This window comes from Dasypus novemcinctus, chromosome 3 (assembly GCF_030445035.2).
Source record: "Dasypus novemcinctus isolate mDasNov1 chromosome 3, mDasNov1.1.hap2, whole genome shotgun sequence".
NCBI lineage: Eukaryota > Metazoa > Chordata > Mammalia > Cingulata > Dasypodidae > Dasypus > Dasypus novemcinctus.
In genome coordinates this window covers 134658145-134675588 of record NC_080675.1, presented here as the reverse complement: position 1 = coordinate 134675588, position 17444 = coordinate 134658145, and the positions used below count along the sequence as shown (strand labels likewise).

The 17444-nt window shown below is 38.9% G+C and overlaps 1 protein-coding gene and 1 long non-coding RNA gene across 4 annotated transcripts in view; one reads left to right on the top strand and one right to left on the bottom strand.

The window, feature by feature from the left end:
• Positions 1–17444, top strand: part of RORA (RAR related orphan receptor A) — a 712506-nt gene that overhangs the window by 622780 nt on the left and 72282 nt on the right. The window lies entirely within an intron of this gene.
• The window catches only part of LOC105745175 (uncharacterized), a 90445-nt gene continuing 83832 nt past the window's right edge, over positions 10832–17444 (bottom strand). Inside the window, exon 8 of the long non-coding RNA XR_009185112.2 lies at positions 10832–16269. This is a non-coding gene — a long non-coding RNA (uncharacterized lncRNA). The remainder of the gene's footprint in view (positions 16270–17444) is intronic.

Sequence of the window (17444 nt, the reverse complement as noted above, 5' to 3'; positions counted from 1 at the left end):
GCACCAGGCACCTGGCATGTATGTGCAACGTCTAGACACTGGAGGTGAAGCCTAGCAGAGTCTGGTGAGACAGATCAAAGTGGAACTACTCTGGTTGATGTGGAAGAAAGGAATCTGTGCCCTTCCACACAACAGCTCTAACCCCCTCCTTCTTTGGAAAATGGTGGTGCAGTATGACCCTGGAGACTGGCAGATATGACGCTGGAGACTGTGCGTGCAGCAGTGAACCTGACACTCTTAGTCTTTCATCTCTGAGAGAGTTCATTCTGGTGGGAAGAAATAGACAATATCTAAGTAAACATAAATGAGATAAACATAAATGAGCCAGATAAAGACAGAAACAAGCGATGCCAACATAAAAACAGTGTAATGATACAGTAAATGCTTAATGCCCTCATGGATGAATGTCATGGAACCAAATACAAAAGATTTTTTAAAAAAATCATTTGTTTGTCTTCCAACTGATGGTGAATGTTTTGCAATAGACCCAAAAAGTATCTTAGAGCTCATCTGGTCTTTTAGCCCTCAGTCTTGTCACACATTAAACTGTCTATGGAAACTCACACAGAACACACTTCATTGTTCTGAATTGAGGACAAAGCACCGGTAATTTTTTAAGCTACCCAGGTGATTCTGGTTGAGAAACTCCTGGAGTCCAACACCTTTTCTTTACACCTGAGTCTCACCAAGTCTCCAGTGAGGCAAAATAGTATTAGGTAGTGGAAAGCCCTCTGTGCAGGGTGGAAGAAGATGTGGGTTGCATTGTTACCTTAATTGCTCAGTTTCCCCATTTGAAAAAGTAAAGGGTTGGACCTTATTGCTATCAAGATCTTCTCCAGCTCTACAATTGCTCCTATTAAAATAGAATAATGTCTGGTTTCCTTTTTCACACACAGAAGCAAAAAACCAATGCCTCCTAGTGTCCCTTACACCCTTCCTTAACCTCTAATTGCTATAGGTGCTTCAGTCAGCTAATCAGTGCCTTCTGAAAGTGAATATTTAAGATAGAAAGAGGTAATTACCTTGCCGATTATTTAAAAACATTTAAGAACCATCACTTCTTGGCCTTTTGGCCAAGATCAAGTGTAAAAACATTTAAGCAAACTGCCATTAATATTAATAATAAATGTGTCCAGGCTTGGTTCTGGTAAATTACAGTCATAAGTTATTTATTAAATTCTAGCCCAAAGCCTTTTCAAATTTTGATGGTTGAGTTAAAACCAAGGAGGTTGGGGGTGGGTGGTACTGCTTAAAAATGGAAGCTCTGGAATCGTCTCAACCATTGCACATGTACAGTTAAGTTCATTCCTTACCAATTGTTCCAGGCCCAAAACTCAAAGAAATTGAGGCTCTCCTAATGTATTTGTTCATAGTTTACTAGCAAGCAGAAGCAATGTATTTCCTATGGTGTCAACTTATAAAAGGAAAATAACAACTAAATTCTGTCATGAAAAAATCATTGTATTTCCTCATTTGAGACCTGATACTTCTAAGAACTTGGATTTCATTGAAACATTTATTCAGAAAGGTAGTAGTTCACTATAAACCAGTGTGGTTTGATTGTAAGCACCTTAACTTTATTTCGTTTTTGTATGGAATTTCCCAGTGGAGTTTGATAATACCCAGCAGTTCCAGAAGTGATAAAGGAGTTTGAAAAGTAAATCTGATGGGAGCTGGTAAATGAAATTAGAGCCGAGTCTTTGTCAACAGAGATCTTTAAAAGATTAGCATATTGCCTCTTTTACATGTATATATTTAAGAGATTGTACTCACATCATACACTCATCCACATTTGTCTTCGACAAAAGATTATGGAAAACTGTTTTCATGCGTCTAAAATAGCAAGTACTTTTTGAAAACAATATTGTTTAAAAAATAATTGGCTTGGTAGAAATGTGTTTCAAAGCCAGTGTTTCTCTCACAAGCAAAATCATGTAGGACAGAAGTGTTTTGTTTCCACCATTGCAAAGAAACAAAGTTGTTTAAAATGAGTTAAGATGTCTCAGAGTTCTGGCAGACTTTCCAAGCCCCCTGCTGCTGTTGGGTTCAGAATCCCTTTTGAAGTGGCTTGGAAGTTTCTCTGTGATTTCAATGGCTGCTTAGGGAAAATATTGGCAAAACTACTCATTTTGACTGTTAAGATGGCTTGAGTGTTTTCAGAGTGTTTTCATTTGCTAGAAATGTGTTTTGCACTCAGGCTTTTCTTGTTGAAGAGGGTTGGTTAACAGCCATCTGATGATGCCTCCGGGTGTTTACAGAAAATGTGGGCGCTGTAGTTCTATTTGAGCATAGCTCTCCCCCCACAAGGATAGTGTGGTAATCAGCAGGAATGTGAAAACATGTATTTAAGGATTGATGCTTGTAAAAGAGGTGCCGTAAAGAAACATGGTTGTTCAGATGTAAGAAATGACTGACAGCTCTCCTTGTAGGCATGCTAGTAACAATAAAGTCTAGAAGTTCAACATCAAAGCGATTGCAGCTTACTCCACCAGTGACTTGCACATCAAAGAGGGAGCACAAGACAAGGAAGTGCACTGAGGTACACTTCTGCCTCATAGCCGGATCCTCAGGGGGAGCTCCCAGGGCTGCTTCCATGAATGCAAAGTGATTTTTGCAGATCAGGGTCTTCATTTCATAAATGACCAAGAATATAAAAGCAGGGCAAATAACTGTTGTAACTGCTTCCCATCACTTTAAGATTGGTTAGGAAAGATCCCTCGCAGGAGATTTGTTTCTCTGGTTCCCTTCAGCAGAGAATTTTGTACCAGCATAGCAGCCCTAGCATTACCTATGAAAGCAGGGAATTATTCACTAAATAAGAGTACACACCGAGTACATCTCAAATTGGTTGTTTGGAATTATGCATGAGAACATAAAACCGGACCTAAGTCTGTGGAATTAAGCCTTTTTTCTCACTTTCTTGCTTTTCAATTTTTAAAAATTAACCTTATGGGTGGAATTTTGCTGAATCAAGTGCGCATTGCTTAACAGGTGTGTGTGATAATGAACTGTAGACCTGTTAAACCAGCCCTTAATCAATCACCCGATCTATGCCCGGTTCTCTAACTCAAATGGTGAGTGCTCCAGAACGCCAAAGTAAAAAGGAAGAATAGTCTGAATTTGACTTTTGTTTTTCCTCTCTTGATATTAAATTCAAAATAAAATTAGCCAGGCCAGTATTATGGGTGGTTTGAAATAATGTGCCTTTTTTCCCCCTTGACTTTAAAATTTAAAGTTCTTTTATATGCTTCAGTAATTTACTCATTTAAGTGCTGTTGAAAAATGTAGTGCTTTGTGTAGTCATTAATAAATAGAAAGCAGTTTTCTCGAGGCACAAGGGAGACCTAATAAACAACTGTGTTAGTAATTGATGCTATATTGAGCTGACAAAAGTAGTGCATCGGTAAACAGAAGTTAGAAGGCAAGAAGTTAAAGAACTATAGGGGATTATGTAGACATCAAGGGTTGGAGATTATAATAAGGCCTCTTTAGGGGAGTGGTTAATTTACATGTGGCTGAATTAGGACACCCAATTATTTCAGAGGGCCCTACTAGATGCTCATCCAAAATACCCCCAAACTGAAAGGTTTCTGGGGGTTGGGAGTTGTGTGAAATGGAGGGGGAACTGAGCATGTCATATTTCCTATAACTCTTGATAGTTTTCCCAATAGCTTATTAAAGTAGCTTTCTTTGTTAGGGAGAAAAATGCTGATGAATTCAAGAGTACTGCAGTTTCTTTGTTCTGTACATACAATTTATGTACAATTATGGGTCACAATGGAATACTTTTTTAAGTAGGAAGGGCAGGAGGGTGGAGACAGAAATAAACCTTTTAAATTTTCTTCACTTAAACCCATCAGGGCATAAAAATTGAGAGAGTAGAAAGAGTTTGGATTTATGCAGTTACTATCCTCTACACAGCAGCGGTTCTCAAAGTGTGATCCATTGGCCCTTGGGGGGGTCCACAAGGACTTTTCAGGGATTCCAAAAGATAAAAACTATTTACATAATAATACCAAGGCATTATTTGTCCTTTTTACTGTGTTGGCCATCTGCATTAATGGTGCAAAAGCAATGCTGGGTAAAATTTGTGGCACCAGCCTGCCCTGGTAGTAATTGTTTTCTTCATCACTGTGCACTTGCTGTTTAAAAGAACTGCCAGTTTCATTTAAGAATGTCCATGATGAAGCAGTAAAAATTATTAAGTTTATTAAATTTTGACCCTTGAGTACACATCTTTTTAATATTCTTTATGATAGAATAGGAAGTACACATAAGGCACTTCTGCTCTTCACCGAAGTACAATGTTTATCTCCAGGGTGAAGTACTTGAATCATTGTTTGAGTGAAGTGCTGAACTAGCTGCTTTCTGAATGGAATGCCATTTTACTTAATAGAACATCTGACTATGGATATTCAGACTTGGGTATATGCCATACATTTTCTCAAAAATAAATGAAGTGAACCTCTCATTTCAAAAAAAACCCCACAATATGAATGTATTTATTGCCAATAAATTTGAGCTTACAAGCAAATATTAGAATTTTGGAAAACTTATATCCAACACCTGAACTTGACTAGCTTCCCATACTTGAAATCGTTTATGATGATGTAGGTGATGGTATTGAATGAGTGTGATTAAGTTGATATAATCACATTTGATAATGAAATACATCAACATCTGGCAAAGCTGCATAATTCAGTGAACCAGTAGTTTCCAAATGACAATTGCAAGATGGATAAAGATTCATTGAAAGTATAGAACATACCAGTGGATTTGGATGTGTACTAGAGTAAAAAAGTTGCTGATGTGGCTTCAGGTTCCATATTGTAACTAATCTTTAAGAAATCACCACGTGTTGAATTTTGTTGTCTTATAAAGAAGAACATAAAATGATTAAAACACTCCTCCCTTTTCCAGCTACATGTCTGTATGAGGTCAGATTTTCTTCACATACCTTAACCAAAAGGATATAGCAGAAGAGGCTGAATGCAAGGACAGACATGAGAATTTACCTGTCTTCATTAAGCCAGAAAGTAAAGAGATTTGTGAAAATGTAAATATAGCTTTCTTCTCTAAACATTTTTTTGTTTTAGTTAATAGATTTTTCATAAAATACTTTAATATGTAAATTTTATTACATATATAGTGAATAAGAAGTAAATATTTTTAAAAGTTTTCCATTTAATTTTTTAATATGATGACATTAATCCCACATTATGTGGGATAACATTAACCCACATGTTCTTCGTGGCTTTTAAGAACATAAATGGATCAAGAGACCAAAAAGTTTAATAACCGCGGCTTTAAAGTTAAAAAGAAAAGTCAGAAGAGTTTGTGACAGAACATAAGATAACAATAAAAGGGACATTAAATTAAGACATATTAGCCATAAATTATGTTAGCACGCTTTAAAACATGAATTTCAGACCAATTTTTTACCCTCGTATTCTTTATAATGATCTGAATCATTGTTGCTGGTTTTATTTTTCAGAGTTTTTGTTGTTTTTTAATATAGCAGAGATTTGGCATAAAACTGGTTGATGGAGGTTTTACAATTTATCTTTGTCGGCGACCTCCTTTAGCAAAAATAGCAATCAGCAGTACAGTCAGTACCTCTTCCAGAACTATCCCACCTCCTGGTAGAGGGGAGGCTTTTTCCACTAATGTGGGCACTTTGGGGGATTTTATTACTGTGTGGAGTGATGGAAACCCCTCGTAGGTCCTGCCACATGCAAATGATGCAAATGTATGTACACAGAAGACATATCGTCCACCTCCATGAAGGAAGAGTTCTACCCAGGGATTGTTCGGCACCCAGAGCAACTGAGCAAGGCACTTGGCACAAACAGTTCTGTTATACTAATTAATATATGCAAGTCCAACCTTCATTGACGTTTCTTGTGAAAAATAATGTGAGATTAGAAAGCAATGCCCAAATACTTGTTCTTAATTTTATAGTCACCTTGTTGGCATCTAATATGTAGACATTTACATTGCCCTCTATCAGCTGGACCATCAGCCTCCTTGTTATTAGCAAAGAGGGGCACACAGTCTTGAGTTCCATTTGGTTTCCTATCAACAGGCTGTCGGGTGAGGGGGCGCAAATGTCGTTTGGCACATTCTGCTTTTGCAGGGTCTTGCTCCCGATTCTTGTAATGAAAGAGGAACTGGTGCCCATAGAGCCAGATCAGTCTCATACTGGGATCCTTCGCTCCTGGCATGGTTTTATTAGCCAGTTAAAGGTAGGCTGAAGCTCCCTCACTGTGTACACAGAGATCATGCTGTGGCCCACAGCTAGCCTGGCAGTGAGAAAGAAGCACCTCCTTTCCTCTGTGATCTGTCCAAAGTCGTGGGGGCTGAGGGGAGTGAGATTACTGAGTTCCAGAACAACTCATGATCAGAATGTGGGGGAAGGATGGGAGTGAGAGTTAGGAAAGCAAAGATATCTGTCCTGTATCCTTAGAAAGACCGTTGGGACGGGGAAGCTGAGGAAACACATGCCTACTCTTGGTTAAAAAAGAAACAAAACTTCCTCCAAATTCCCAGGATATTTTATCCTCTTTGAAGTAAACTGGCTCATATTTAGACAAAGTATTTTATTAAATTTCTAGCATTTTCCTGCATACTGAACTTAAAATAATAAATTTTACATATTAAGTTATGAAGTTATTCAGTGATTTTGACCGAGGCAAAGAAAACTATTTAAAAACCAAAGGGCATTTTGTTTCTTGACCTGGGACTATTCACTCTGAAAATCCATCAAGCTTACATTTATGATTTGTGCCTATTTCTGTATGCATGTTGCACTTCATTAAGAGACTTACTGAAAGGTGAAGACATCCTGGTAATTTTTGTAAATAATCCACTCTCAGTACTGAAAATATTCTCTAGACTCAAAACTTTGTACTTTCTCACTCTGCCATTTAACAGACATTTCATTTATTCTCAATTCCTCTGTACCACCACATTCACAAATACAAAATTGAACCTATGACCTTACAGGAAGGACACTAAGGCATTTATATATGTCAAGTATGAGTACAAAGCCATAACTATATCCCGAAGGCCCAATAGCAATTTTCCATTGGATTTTGTTTTGCTTTGCTTTGGTTTGTGGGGTTTTTGATGCTGGCTTTTGAAATTATGAGGATGGTGGAAAGGAGAAAGTGAATCAGAAGACATGATATTGTTGTTAAAGGAATGGGAAGTTCTTCTAAGACTAGATGCTTTCTATGTATTTGTCAGATCTTGTCAGCTCTTCACTAAAGGTTCAGGCCCTAGGTAAGGCTGACCTCAAGCAAACTGGGCTGTGTTTTCAAAGTCTACCTCCCCTCTTCTTGATGCCCTCTTTAAACTTCTGGCTTAGCAGCCAAGGGTAGAGTTGCCCCATCGCCACCTATAGTTTAAGTGGGCTTCTCCACACCATGTCCTCTTTCCCATCCTCTGACTTAATGTGTGATCTTATGTCCCATTGTCTCCTGGCTCTTCCAAATCACATGGGATAAACGAATAGGAAAGAATATAAGAAATCTATTATAAGAGCATGCATGGATTTGGGTTTTTTCCCAAATATCAGGTTTAAGTGCACAAATGCTACATGCTAGCTGAATGATCTTGGATAACTCACATAACCTCTCTAAACCTCAGCTTTATAATTTGTAAAATGGAGGTAATAAATATCTACCTCATGGAGGGTTGAAAACTCAGAAATAACACATGTAATGTGCATTGTCACAATGTCTCCCAATTGTAGGCAACTTAGCACATAGTAGAGACTGAATATGTTCCTATTAATGTCATCATCATCGTGTACACGTGGTGAAAGGCACACATCACACACACAAATCTGAAGGTAGGTAATGCCTTCATCCATTCTTACCTGGAGGGTGCATATTAGTGTTTTTATGGGGCCTTTGCCAGTGCCCAAAGATAAGTTATATGATCTGGTCAGATGGAGGCTGGTGGTAGGGGAACTTTGATGCTATTTCTCATCCTATAACATACAAGACTTCTAATTCTGCATTATCAAAGCCCTAGATTGTAACCAGTAACACATGTTCCATACCTATCCTTTATAAAGTATTTCCTCTGTGCCAAGCACTCTCAAATAGATGACCACATTTCATACTTACATTAACTTTTCATCCCCTTTTCTACAGATGAGGAAGCTGAGACTCAGAGAGGCAGAGTAGCTGTACAGGATCACAAGGCTAGCATGTAGCTGAAACTGGAGGTCAGGACTGCCTGACCTCAAATGCCATGCTTCTGATCCCTTTGCTCTTCTGACTCAACAGCTCCAGCCCCAGGAGAGTCTCACAAACCTACATTGTTGCGGATTCTGAGATTAGGCCATCGGGCACATTGGGGGTGGGGCTCTTTCTGCACACATTAGTTAAGTGAAGGTAGGCAAAATGCAAACATATTTCTGGAGCATGTGTCAGGCACATTAAGAAGTGCTGGACCCAGAGAGATGCAAGGTGTGGTGCCTGCCTTCAAGGAGCTCACAGGCCTGTGAGGGCCAGAAGTAGAAATAAAATCACGTACAGCCTAAGTGCTGATTAGAGTACTGCAGGATACAGTGGGAACACAGAGGAGGGGCCCCACAGACTGAGGAATGGCTTTTTGGAGGAGCTGATGGCTTAGCTGAGCTTTGAAGTGAAGCAACATTATTCCCAACAAAGGGTACAGCTTGTAAAAATTCTCCAGAGCTAGACAGAGAGCATCACAAGTTTAGGGACGGCAAGCAGCTCACTGTGGCCTGTGGAGGCGGTAAGGCAGCTAGAGGAGGCTGGCAGGCCCCACCTGTCATTCTGAGGGCGTTGTTCTTTATACTGAAGGTGAAAGGAAGTCCCCAAGGGAGGCTGCCAAAGAGATCTGTAAGGCATATGGAATCAGTAGTAACAATCAGATGTCCTCAGTAGTTTCATTTCTCATAATCATTTTGGTGGGGGGAGGGGAGTACATTTTGGATGTAGCAAAGGACTCTTCTTTGGTGTGATTTGGATTTCCATGCAGTCGTTCTGCGTCTCTGTTACTGTGAGATGTATGAAAGGCATCCTGCCACAAGACTCTTTCAATGGATTTTTGCACTTGGCTTGTTATAAATTGATTCAGGGACTTCATTATGATGTCGCTAAGATGAATGGGGCAGTAATGTTTTGGCTTGTGCTGCCAGGAGGAGGGAAAACAAGTTTCTCTGGTGCCGCAGTTCAATCATGCTGCTTACAGAAGTAGGGCCATGAAAGGATGGAGGAGTGCGTCTTTGATACTAGAAACCCTGTAGCCCTGTTGGTGCCACAAGTGAATGCTTAAATTAAAGGTTGGAGCAAACTTTCAAGTATTGACTGTGGAGCAAAAAGCCCAGCCCACATTCATGCACTTACTCAAGCTTGTTAAAATAAAAATACATTCTCAGCTGAACTCGTGTCACAGCTAGTGTAATTATTACTTTGAAGATTGTTTAAATTTGAGTTGCTGTAGCATACCTTTAGTTAACAATATGGTTGGTAATTTAATACATGTTAAGAATGGACTTATGCCCAAACCATGAAGAAATAGATATCATTGCCAGAAGCCTCTTGGGTAAACACTTGGCAGATTTATCCGGAGGAGAGGCTGGGTTGACTTCCTCACTGTAGGACCAGTTGTTCTCATCTGTCAATGAGGATGATAATGGCATCAACCTTATTGGATTGTTTTGAGGATTAAATAAAATAATACACTTAAGATACTTGGCCCATCAGTGAGTCCTTAATAAATGTAGCGTTATTATCATTATTATTCATAGCTATTTTTAAATGGTGGGAAGGAGTATGGCTTAAATACCCACCTCCTTGTCTTGCTGCTAATAATAAAAGCAAGTCTGTCCATAGCTGTAATAGCCTTGGGTTGATTAAACCCTTTGAGTTACATAGGGAGTATTTCTTGCGGTTGAATATGTTTAAATTAAGTGTTTGGGAAAGGTGTGAAAGACTGTTGCAAATATGAGGAATCATGCTCATTTCGTGATAGGTTTCTTCTGGGGTTCTTTCCCTGAACATACAGAATTCTAAGTAATTCTTCCCATCTTGCCCCATGTTCTCCATGTGAAACCCAGGACATCATCTTCTCCAACAAATGAATTCACTGTTATTTACTTAGGCACAGTGTACATTTTGGGCTGCTCAATTTTGCTAAGTAATTTATAGGCCCTCAAATTCAAATCTCAAATGCTAAGGAAAGAATGGAATCTCATGCATGGAACTTAAACATCAAGCCTCTTCTCCCCATCTGCACATGCTGGACTTTACATACCACTCACATGTGCTCTGCAATATGTTCTGGTATATTTAAATGATATTGTTTTATTTATGTAAGTCCCCCTCACAACCCACATTTTTGCATGGATTACTGCTTTTTAACAGGAGGTCACAGAAAGGTGGTGGTGAAGTCAATTTATATGTTTGCACAGTGTTCTGATGAGTGACTTTTGATAACTTCCCAGTTTGGAGCAGAATTTTGAACATGGAAGATGTCATAGCTAAAAACAGCAGTCCCCTAGTTGGGAGCATTTTATAGTGTTATTAGAGCTATAAGCGACATCAACATCCCCTAGGCCAATCCATTTACTTTATAAATCAGATAGTCAAGAGAGTACATGCCTTGCTCAGGATACATTAATGGTAGGTTAAGGACTACAAGAACCAGGGACTCCTCTTCAGCCCATTTGTATTCCACTGTTATTATTTCATCTAAGAGTGCTAAAGAGCTTTGATATAATACTATATATCAAAAAGTACTATTAGTGACATATTAAGCCTATTTACCTCTTTAATAACAAGACCAGACATTTTTATCAAAAGGTTCAACTTTTATTTTTATTTTCATAGAAAAGGGAAGAAAAATCAATTTCAGCAAATAATAAGAGCACAAAAGAAGATCCCTGTGCACCCCAGCATAAATTAGTCTTTCAAAACACTTCAAATATACCATTACAATAAATTCACAGTGTCAGGAAAGTCAACACAATGGTGTCCCTTCATGCTCTCTATTGTAAAAAGTATCCTTGTTGTCTGCTTTGATCTCCCTGTGGGAGACAAGTTGAAATTCCTCCTCTTGCCTCCAGGAACAAAAATAGCAGGAACAGTAAATGATGACCCTCCAATAGTACAGATGGGTAAACATTTCTAGAATTGATTATATAAAGTACTTTGATAAGCCACTAGGAGGCAAAATGAGGAAAGAGAAATGAAAGCACTTTTATCTGCCATTCAACATTGGACATAAAAGGCAGGAGAAAGAGCAAAATATGCAACTAATATGATATGTACCTCACTGCACGCTTCGGATCATAAGAGGGTCCTGGGAGGTTATCTGGTCCCGGCCGCTCTGGTTACTCTTGAGGGAGCAGAAACTGAAAGACTGAGTGGCTGGCCCAGCATCACACACTTAGCAGAGCCAATTTTAGTACCTTGGCCTCTTGACTCTCAATCCTGTGCTCTAACTACTGTACCATGAGCCTCTAATTGAATATATGCCTGGACCAGTGTCAGGGGTACCAGATGAAGCTTGTGAAAATTTCTCTAAAAGGATATGTGTTTTTAAGTCACCATTAAAAGTGTCCATGATTTTAAACATATTAATTTTTATCTTCATAGCCAGAAAGGAAGGAATTTTTCTTGTTCTTTCAGTCAGTCAACAAATATTTACTGGGGGCCCATTCTGTATTTATATTACTTAGAGTCCATGATCAATTAGCCTCTCTCTTTTCTCCGAGCCTAAAGGGGGATCGCTGGTTCTGTCCCTTACCCGTCCCTTCTGGCTAAGGGTGTCATGCTCACATCGTGTTACTTTTCTCTAGTTTTTCCTATCCTTTTTATCTGGTCTTTAAATGTCAGTCTCTGTTCTCACCTCCTTTTTTAGCCAGTGTGGGTTTCTTGTGTTTATCTTGCTCTCCTTTTGCTGACGTATTTGCATCACTTTAGCTGCAGTTAATATCTGCCAAATCAAACCATATCAGCTTGAATAGGTTCCATTGATTTGTAAATAAAAGGATGCTTCTACAGCCTGGCCCTACTCTCTGAACATTCTTTGTCACCAATAGGTTTAACTTACTCAAAACCCTCCTTGTCTGCATCCCTCTTTTACCCCTGCCTTATTCACGCTCCTCTGTTCAAGCTAGTTCATCCATCCTTTTGAATTGTTACTGTAAACATGATCTCGTTTTGAGGGATGACTGCCATTTCATTTACTCATTATTTACTGAATGAGGAGACCAATTGCCATTTTCTTTGCTCTAGTCCTGTTTTTACTTTTAAACACCCCAGATTATGGTAAGGACCAGAACCACTGTTGTCATTAGTTAAACCATACTGAGCATCTACTACATAGTTACAAAGCATCATGTAGCAGACTCGAGTTTTATAAAATTTGAGCCTTTGTTTTTTTTCCAGAAAGGATACAAAATGAAAAAGCCACTTTCATTGATTAATACAATTCAACAAATTTTCTATATAGAATACCACTTACCACAGAGAAATGATTAGATTCTAAATGCCAGAAAAGAAGAGGTGTGAAAATACACTAACCGCAAAAGGCCTTTTGTAAATCATATCTTCAGCCTACCTACGTAACCCTCAGGAAATGCCATAATCATGATCTTTTTCTTAGCCCAAAACCAATCCAAACCAAAGTCCATATGAAAACTCTCAGAACGACTCAGTAAACTTTTACCTACGTCTTGGCTGTGTCATTCAACAGCTGCCTGCTTCTTATTCGCAAAAGAAGCTAATCTTTTTTACTAATACTAGGAAAACATACAAAACCATAGTGACAGTTTGATAATATAGCAATAATACTTAGATTCAAGATTAATTTATATTATGTGAAAAGTGAAAGAAGTTCTCAAGTGAGTGAGCTCTATGTTCAGGGAGGCCTTGGAATTGGGCCTGATTTACTGTGATAGATGTGTGTCTGGCCTGCCTCCTTCCCTCCAGGTATGAGCCGCAGCAAGCCCCACTCTCCCTAGTTGGAGCTGACTTAGGCCTTCCAGGGGAGAAGAGGCATCTTCCCTCCTCAGAGGCATTCTGACACACACTTGGCCTGAGTGTGTGAGTGAGGAAGTTTGGGTTCCAAGAGTACATAATGCAAATTCCTGTCTTCTTTTCCTCAACTTCATAACAATAAAGAGCAGAGAAAAAGGAGCCCTCCGTGCCCTGCCACCTTGTGGAGGTGTTTGCAGGTTCTCACAGGTAGGAGAGGCCTTTGGGCCTGTTCTGGCCTCACTAGCTGAGGCTTCCTGGCTGTCCCGCCTCCCATGGTTGGGGCATCCCTGACCGAATGAGAAGGTACACAGGTGCAGAGGTAAAAGCATGAGGTATAAGATATCATCTGTCCATTTTCCAACAAGGCACCCAGTCTTCTAACTTAGACCTTATTTTACTCAAAACCCTCCTCCCCATAGAGCAGTGGTTCCCAAACGGGCATTGCCAGGAACATTTAGCAAAATCTGGAGACGTTTTTGGTAAACACAACTGGGAATTGCTACTGGCATAGTGGGTAGAGGCACGGATGCTGCTAAACATTCTACAGTACACAGGATAGCCCCCCACAACAAAGAATCATCCATGCCAAGGCTGAGAAACTCAGCCCTAGAGCATGCTCTTTACCTCGTATTTATTGGGGGCCTCTTCTGTGCAACATCTGTACTTCTCCCCCCGAAATTATTAAAAGTACTTACTTTCATCTTTAAATAAAGGAATAAATAGGAAACCTCACTGGCACGAGGGACTTAAAAAAATAGAAAAAAGGCATTAGCAAAAGAAGCAAGAAGTAATCAATATAAGTTAATTCATTTAAGTTCATTTATGCTGAGCAACAGTGGAGAGACTTTTGTTAGTGAAAGAGGATGTCTCTCTAAAAGAGAAGGTACAAGCCCAAATGCCTGGTTCTACTAGGCAGGTGATGTGAATACGGCTGATAAAAGAGGTCCCTGGGCCCCTGGACAGCTGGGGTGCCATCTAGAAGGAGCCACCACCCTTACTCTAATCAGCTGGGGATATCCAAAATAACTGGTCTATGAAGTCTTTTGATTTTTTTTCAAGAGAATCTGGAAATCCAGATTTTACGGTGAGAAAGCCTCTGGTTTTTAAATGTTAGAAACAAATTTTTAAAGCCCCATGTTGTTGAACATTGGACACATCAAACAAAATCTCTGCTCGCGAACATAGATCTGAATATGCATTTTCCTATTCCAAAAACTTTCAGTGATTTAGAGAATAAGTCCAAACTCCTTAGCAGAGAATTCAAGGGTCCTTAGTGTTAGGTCAACTGAGCTACCTACTTTTTATCCTCAAATCAACGATTCTTCATTCCACCCCTCATCTGAGACACAGTGAGCCTCTCTTTGACATACCACGTATGTTCATGCAGGAACCCCTGCCTAGCTTTCTCTTACTCCCTTCTCAACTTTCAGTGCCTATTAAACTATGATATGAATCATAGTTTCTGGGCCCTTCATGGCCCAGATGACATGACAAATGATCTTCTAGAATTCCCTAAAAAAAAATCCTATATGGTATCTTATGTTGTTAGGATCCCTGCAACCTACCATGAATTCATCTAGTCATCTACAACACCCTAAGTAATATATAAAACCTTGATCCAGACACTTTACTTATCATTCTCTCTGGCATATAAACTTAGCTCTCAAAAATTTACATCACCTTCTCCTCAATTGTCCACTAGCAGATGCTGTGATTAACACGGCAGCCTCTGCATTTACACAGACCAAAGTTTCCCTCTTCCCTTCCTATGACTAAATTTTCAAGAAAAATTTAAATAACATTAAGGTAATGACAGTAAGGGAATTACCTTTTTGCATCTTCTAAGACCTTCTATTAAAAGAGAAAAAGTAAAACTTGAGAGATAAGTAATACTTAATAAACATTTGGAATAGTATTAAAATAAGTATTTTACACATAAATATTTGCATCTATACTTAGATGTATAAATTACTATTATTTGAACTTGAAGTGGATTTTGAACTAGGTTCTCCATAATTATAATAATCATACATTTGACTTATATTTAGTTGAGCTATATAGACATTAACCAATTAATTTTTTTATCACGTTGCCTAATAGGAAGACTTTTGTTGATAACCCTATTTTTAGAGTGCACATATGAGTTAGTGTTAATTATAGACCTCTATTATTAACTGTTAAATAAGCATTTGAGTAATATGATGCAGTGTACTTACATCAGAGGGGTAGGTGGGCAAGAAACTTGTATCAGAATTATTTTCTCATTTCTAGCCAGGAGACAAGTGATGTTTATAAATCCATCAAATACCTGGCCTGAATCCAAGGACAATTCATTTTCCTTAAGTGTTTCAGTGGTTGTTTAAGGGAGTGTGTTGACTTTCTCAATTCAGGTGCATCATAGTTAATTTAAAAAAGGAGAGAGAGATGATATGTATATATGCTTGAGCCAAACTGAGTTTTATTATAATCCTGGTTCTATGTAGGTAATGTAGTTAATAATTAAGTTATCCCCATTAGATTATGATTTTGTCAATTGCTGTTGCTTTTTGCCTACCCCTTTTAAAAACTACTTTTATCACTAATTTTAAGATGACACAGATCCATTTAGAGAAAATCCGTTATGAATGAAGCAGAGTTGGCTGTTGAATAACATAGGATTAGGCTCAAGGCTGAATATAAATATGCTAGAAATGGGAAAATACTGGACAAATGCAATTTATGTCATTATTCAACAACTTGGTATTCCAAATGTCTCTGCTAATGAGTACACAAAAATAGATTATATATAAAGTGCATGCTGTGAATTGGATTTGCAGAGTTATTTTTGCCACCTCTACTGCTATCTGAAACGAACACTGTTTGAGCAGCAATAGTACTTGAGCTTTTTGGTTGCAAGAAAGAGCCTCTTTAGAAATGAAAAAAGAAGAAGAAAAAGATGAAGAAAAGAAGAAAAATCAGTTCCTTATCTGTGGAATTTACCTTTATGGAAAAATTCTTGGGAATATATCGATTTTATCTAAATCCAATTGTGCTGTCCTCTGTTAAACCTCTATTGTCCCTTGCAATCAGCACACATGAAAAGAAGACGATGTTCTTCAGAGTTCTGATGGATGAATGAAGTTTCAGGAACACTCTGTCTTTTTCCCGAGATACTGGTAAAGCACAGTAGATAATATTTACAGAGCTCACGGGAGGTCATTGCTTGCCCATAGCCATTTGTAAGCAGTTCCTTGTGATCTTCAATCTAAAAATCCCAAAGAGTGAAGCAAAAAATGTACAATAATGTTATTTTCTTACTGACTACAGGGTTTTAACTTGGATAAACAGAACTGAGTTATTTAAATATCAATTATTTTATGCTCTCATATAATTTTCCTAGAATATCATTGTTATCTTGAGAAAATAGTTCTGATTCCCTATCCCCCAAATATATTTGGTTTTTCATTGTTGTTTTTTTTAAAGATTTATTTTTTATTTATTTCTGTCCCCCACCCCCACCCCCAGTTGTCTGCTCTCTGTGTCCATTTGCTGTGTGCTTTTCTGTGTCCACTCGTATTCTTGCTAGCAGCACCGGGAATCTGTGTCTCTCTTCGTTGTGTCATCTTACCGCATCAGCTCTCCGTGTGTGCGGCACCACTCCTGGGCCGGCTGCACTTTTTTCGTGCTGGGCGACTCTCCTTACAGGGCTTACTCCTTGCGCATGGGGCTCCCCTACGTGGCATGGCACTCTGTGCGCACATCAGCACTGCACATGGGCCAGCTCATCACACAGGTCAGGAGGCTCTGGGTTTGAACCCTGGACCTCCCATGTGGTAGGTGGACGCTCCATCCATTGAGCCAAATACCCTTCCCCCCCAAATATATTTGAAGAGAAATTTATGGAAAGATGAATTCAAGGATGACTTACTCTAGTGATTGGCAGTCATCCTGGGCCCCACATTCCCTGGTTAGAGGATTATGCCAGTGAGACCAAAAGATCTGATTCAGTAGAGCTCAGGAGGCTTTGAACACAGGAAAACAGTATTTTTTTGGCCCTCCGTTTTGCCCTTAACTTTAGCCAGCACTCTCATAATTAAAGATAAATATAACTAGTTGAGAAAATGTGGATGAATTTCTCCAAATTGTCATCACTGACAGTAAAACACAGTTCTAAATGCAGATCTTATTTTTTTGGCCAAATACAAAGAGCACCATAGTAGAGAGAATCGATAACAACAGCAGCACATATGAACATTGACATCAAGGAAAAGCACTCGATATGCACGATCACATTTAACTTTCAGTAAAGATGTAGGAACTGTTGTCCCCATTTTACAGACAGGATCAGAGAGATCACACGGTAATGTAAACTGGGTTGGAATTGAGGTCTGCCTAACTCCAGAGACTCTCAACCATGTCTCTACAGCCACACCTTATATC